Here is a 6,390-nt window from a genome sequence, read left to right on the forward strand (position 1 = left end):
ATGTGTAACCTCCACACCTGCCACCATGGCCGTGTTGTTCATGGGCCCATTGGGCAATGACAGGAGTGGCTGGGGAAAGAGGCTGAGTGGTATCCACAGGATGGGTCATCTTATCCACTTGATTATTAAACTTCTCCTCTGCTGAGTTACTTGTAGGTGAGCACTCACATGGGATACAAATACAGTTTTTGATCACTTAGAGAGGTCTATCCACATACCTCTTTCTCAAATTTCTTTGTCACCAATTTTCCAATCATACTTCTTCCAAGTCTCTGACCATCTAGCCAAACCATTGGCTACAGCCCATGAATCAGTATACAATTGCATATTTAGCCATTTCTCCTTCCATGCAAAGTGTACAACTAGGTGCACTGCTTGAAGTTCTGCTCACTGGGAAGATTTTCCTTCACTGCTGTCCTTCAGGGATATCCTAGAAAGGGGCTGTAGTGCTGCAGCTGTCCACTTTCAGGTGGTGCTTGTGTATCGTGCAAAACCACCTGTCTTCTCTTAAAAAAGCCCTAGTCTTCTCTTCCTCTGTTAACTGATCATAGGGAACTCCCCATGAGGCCATTGGTGCATGCTGTGGGAGAGAAGGTAGGGTGGCAGGAGTGGAGACCATGAGCATTTGAACCACTTCCTCAAGTAACTTACTTGTGCCTTCAGGACCCACTCGAGCCCAATCACGTATATACCACTTCCATTTAATAATGTAATGCTGCTGTGCATGACTTACTTTATAGCTAAATGGGTCATAAAGCACTCAGTTCATGATAGGCAGTTCAGGTCACATGATGACTTGATGACCCATCATCAAACCTTCAGTTTCCACCAAAACCCAGTAACAGGCCAAGAGCTGTCACTCAAAAGGAGAGTAGTTATCTACAGAAGTTGGCAGGGCCTTGCTCCAAAATCCTGGAGACCTCCGCTGTGATTAATCTATGGGGGCCTGGCAAAGGCTCCAAACAGCACCCCTATCTGCCACTGACACCTCAAGCACCATTGAATCTGCTAGGTCATATGGCCCAAGTGGCAGAGCAGCTTGCACAGCAGCCTGGACCTATTGTGGAGCCTTCTCTTGTTCTGGCCCCACTCAAAACTGGCAGCCTTTTGGGTCACTGGATAAATGGGCCAGAGTAACACACCCAAATGAGGAATGTGTTGCCTCCAAAATCCAAATAGTCGACTAGGCGTTGTGCCTCTTTCTTGGTTGTAGGAGAGGCCAAATGCAGCAACTTATCCTTCACCTCAGAAGGAATATCTTGACAGGCCCCACACCACTGGATCCCTAGAAACTTGACTGAGGTAGAAGCTGCCTGAATTTTTGTTAGATGTATTTCCCATCCTCTGGCATGCAAATGTCTCACCAATAAGTCCATGTGTTTTCTACTTCTTGCCCACTGGATCCAATCAGCATAATGTCATCAATGTAATGGACAAGTGTGATATCTTGTGGAAGTGAAAGGCAATCACCGGCTGTCCGAATAAGATTATGATACAAAGGCAGAGAGTTGATATACCCCTGCAGTAGGGCAGAAAAGGTATATTGCTGGCCTTACCAGCTGAAGGAAAATTGCTTCTGGGGGGCTTTATGGACAGGAATGGAGAAAAAGGAATCTGCGAAGTCAGTGGCTGCATACCAGGTACCAGAAGATGTGCTAACTTGCTCAAGCAATGAAACCACATCTGGTACAGTTGCTGCAATTGGAGTCACCACTTGGTTAAGCTTACAGTAATCCACCGTCATTCTCCAAGATCCATCTGTCTTCTGCATAGGCCAAATAGGAGAGTTGAATTAGGATGTGGTGTGAATCACTACCCCAGTGTCTTTCAAGACTTTGATGGTGGCGCTAATCTCTGCAATCCCTGCAGGGATGCAATATTGATTTACTATTTTTCTAGGTAGAGGCAGTTCTAATGACTTCCATTTGGGCTTTCTCATTATAATAGCCCTCACCCTACCAGTCAGGGAGCCAATGTGGGGGTTCTGCCAACTACTAAGTATGTCTATGCCAATTATGCATTCTGGCACTGGAGAAATGACCACAGGATGAGTCCAGGGACCCAATGGACACACTGTATGTTGGACCTGAGCTAAAACTCCATTAATTACTTGACCTCCCTAAGCCTCTACTTTAACTGGAGGACCACAATGACATTTTGGGTCCACTGGAATCAACTTCAGCTCAGAGCCAGTGTCCAGTAGTTCCCCAAATGTCTGATCATTTCTCTTTCCCCAGTGCACAGTTACCCTGGCAAAAGGCCGGAGGTCGACTTGGGGAAGGATGGGAGAAAAATTAACAGCATAAGTTGTCAGTAGTGTAGTGGGGTCCTTCCTTAAGGGGACCTGTCCTCCCCTTCATTCAAGGGGCTCTGGGCCTGTAAACTAGCTCAAGTCTGGAAATTGAGAGATCATGATTCTCTGTTTTTATAATTCAAATTAGTCTTTTGTCCATTCCACCTGGAAGTTTTCTGCTTATCTAAATTGAGTAGGAATGCAGAAGCCTTACTAATAATTTCAATTCTAGGAACACTGTGATTAATTAGCCATTGCCAGAGCTCTACACAAGTCAGACTATTCTAATTTCTGCTTTGCCTCTGCTGTCCATTATAATAGCTATGCCCACCTTGCCTTTGATGGTTAAGTGCCATCACTTGGCCTCTGCCACCTTGGGATCCAATTATTCTCATTGTATTTAATTTTGTAGTTGATTGACTGCCATTCCCACTGTTAGATCTGCCACACAGAGAAGAGCAATTACAGGACTCTTCAAAGATGCAGGTGCTGCCCTCACAAATCTATTTTGCAATGCATTGGTCAGGGTATATCTTCTGGACCCTCCCAATTGAAATGTATAGTTTAAAGTGACTCCAGCATCCTAATCTCCCTAAGCCTTTGGATCCCCTCCTCTACATTAAACCAAGGGAGATCAGGCATTTCCAGCTTGCTCACAGTGGGCCATCTTTTAATCCATATTTCAGCTAACCAAGCAAATAAACTATTGAACCTTTTTTTAACTCCCCAAGCTGCAACATTAAATGCAGAATCCCTGCTTAGTGGACCCAAATCAATAAATTCAGCCTGATACAACTCTATTTTTTTTCCAACATTATACCACACCCTTATTATCCATTCCCATGCCTGTTCTCCAGATTTCTGTTTACATAAATTACAAAACTCAAGCAGTTCTTTTTGAGTGTTGCCCACCTCCTCCTGGATCACACTCTGAACCTCACCTCTAGAGGCCTGCCAGGACTTTAGTTATAGGTCTAGAGGCAAACAGGAGTATTGAGGGTGGCTCCTGAGGAGAATCAACATTATCTTGCCTGGCAACTGCCTCAGGGGAAGCCATCACTGTTGCCTCAGGCAGCATAGGGTTTATCTCCTCAGACAAAGGTGGAAAGACTAATGGCAGCATGGGTTGGGGAGGGGATGTTGCCACTACTGGGGATTTGGCAATTGTTTCTTCTGGCAAAAAAGTTTCATCATAGTTTACAAACTCAGTGTCCCCAGTTTCATCAGGGTCCTCCCACACATCCTCATTCCAAGTTGCAGGGTCCCATTCTTTTCCAATCAATGCCCTCACTTTAATAGTAGACACCTGGCAAGGCTGTGCATGCACCTTTCATTGCAGGTCAGCCACTCGCATGAGAAGAGCTTGTGTCTGTTTTTCCACAATTTCAGCTCTTTCTCTTCAGGAGATAAGACTCACTCAGGACAATCTTGGCAGACTTGAGGCTCAGTATCTGCTTCTGAAGCCAGGAGTTAGAATCCCTAACTTTGTAATTTTCTTTCATCACTTTGTCCACTGAACTTAGGAGCAACCAACCAACTTCATTATGTTCCTTTGTTCTTCACATATGGTCAGAGGTATTATGTATAGAGTCACTAAACTCCTTGCCTCTCATGAGCAGTGAATCAGGAGTATCAAATGCATGTATTTTGCATAACTCTCTAAAAAGTTCATGCCGAGGACTATCAGTGTACTCCATAGTTTTAGAAGTAGAGTCCTTAGCATTTTGGGGTTTAATCATATTAAGCAGTGAACTCCATAAACCCCAAAACCATCTTTAATATTCTGTTCCTCTGGAACCACTCCTGGTACCAAAATCTGTATTAGGGTTTTCTAGAGGGATAGAACTAATAGGAGATGTATATGTGTGTGTGTGTGTGAGCGTGTGTGTGTGTGTGTATGGGAGTTGTTAAGCAGTATTAACTCACCCAATCACAAGGTCCCACAATAGGCCATCTGCAAGCTGAGCAGCAAGGAAGACAGTCTGAATCCCAAAGCTGAAGAACTTGGAGTTCGATGTTTGATGGCAGGAAGCATCCATCATAGAAAAAAGATGTAGATTGGGAAGTTAAGTCAGGTAGCCTTTTCATGTGCTTCTGCCTGCTTTTGTCCTAGCTGCTCTGGCAGCTGATTAGATTGTGCCCACCCAGATTAAGGGTGGGTCTGCCTTTCCCAGCCCATTGACTTAAATGTTAATCTCCTTTGGCAACACCCTCACAGACACACCCAGGATCAATACTTTGCATCCCTCAGTCCAATCAAGTTGACAGTATTAACCATCACACAGGGTTTCACCATTTGGCCAGGCTGGTCTTGAACTCCTGACCTCAAATGATACACCCACCTAGACCTTTCAAAGTGCTGAGATTATGGGCATGAGCCACCATACCTGGCCAAGAAAAACATTTTAATGAAGGAGGCTTATTATTGTTTGGCTAGATATATGGTAAGATAGAAGTAATGGTTTCTAGTGATAGTCTTTATTGGTGCTGTCCTTGGTTTTATGAAGGGGATGCTTTTTTACAAGGTTGTTTCTTTGTTTTCTATAGCATGCTTCCTCCCATCACCAGTCCCCTTTCTTCTCCTTTCCTTTTCAGACAAGCCTCCCAGCAGGACCATCCTGGTGCTGCCTTTTACCTTGCAGTAGGAACACTGAAAAACATGACTGGCTCCATGGAACCAGGATAATAAAATTTACTGTCTTTTCCCTTCTAGCTGACATGTCATTCTTTCCAAAGATGCCCCTCATATACTACCTGCAATTCACAGGCAAAAACATTTTTTATATAGCTCACATTCTACTTTTGCCTTTCTATGTTCTTACATTGCTGAGTTACAATAAAAGTCACAAAGCAAGGGAATACAATATTCATATATGTGCATATTTCCCACTGACTAAATTCTTCAGGCATTCTGTGAGCCTGAGATGAAATGCTGGGTTATTTCATGGTCCTCACACTCTCCTGTGAATTCTTATGGCCCTCTTAAGTATCATCTTTACAGCCTTACCACATTTTCTAATAAATAGAATAGAACAGACACAAATATAAGGTAGAGAACTCTCTTCGGGCACAAATATCTTTAGTGTCTATTGGACTAATCCTCTTGATTACTCACAGTTATAAAAATAAATATACCACTACTTTCTCTGGAGAAGTTTTTCTTAATGTTTTTGAATAGTTCATAGTCTATGACATTTTCATGCAGCTATTTTGAGTCGGACACATTTTTTGATAGGGTCCCAAAAACAAACCATTACACTTTCAGCTTGTTTTCTCTTTTTTTAAACTAATGCAACTGACATCTACTTCATTTTCAATTAATGTGTACAAAGACCTCCTGCAACTCCAGCATTTAATCTTCTACCTCAGGCTAAGAGGTAGACAAGGTTTAGAAAAAAATGTTCAGTAAGGGGCTGAGGATGGAGTGAATTTTGGAAATTTGTATAATAGTCAGGGATGCTGGCTGCACAATTGGTAATAAAATTTTGAAATGACCATTTTGAGGCAGCCAAGTCAAAATGGCGAAGCCAATATGTTCTATTTTACAACTGACGGTTACCAGATGGGAGGTTGTATGGAATCCCTCTCCAGTTAGCACTCCCAAGCCAAAATATAGAATTTGCTTGCAAGAGAGGGGTGCCTCCAACATTACATAAGATTCCTGGCTAGAAAAACTTCTCTAAATAGGGAAAAATAATCTAGCTAGGCTCTGGTGTTTTAAGAATATTTCTTTGGGTAGCTCTGATTTTATTATGAAGATTCTTGTATTAGTCTATTCTCATGATGCTATGAAGAAATACACGAGACCAGGTAATTAATAAAGAAAAGAGGTTTAATTGACTCACAGTTCTGTGTGGCTGGGAAGGATTCAGGAAGCTTACAATCATGGCAGAAGGGGAAGCAAACATGTCCTTCTTCACAAGGTGGTAGGAGAGAGAAGAATGAGAGCTGAGTAAACGGGGAAGCCTCTTATAAAACCATCAGATCTTATGAGAACTTACTATCACAGGAATACCCCTATGATTCAATTATCGCCCACTGGGTCCCTCTCACAACACGTGAGGATTATGGGAATTATCGGTAAAGATGGGGACTCA

The sequence above is a fragment of the Nomascus leucogenys genome, chromosome 9 (assembly GCF_006542625.1).
Source record: "Nomascus leucogenys isolate Asia chromosome 9, Asia_NLE_v1, whole genome shotgun sequence".
In the NCBI taxonomy this organism is placed as follows: Eukaryota; Metazoa; Chordata; class Mammalia; order Primates; family Hylobatidae; genus Nomascus; species Nomascus leucogenys.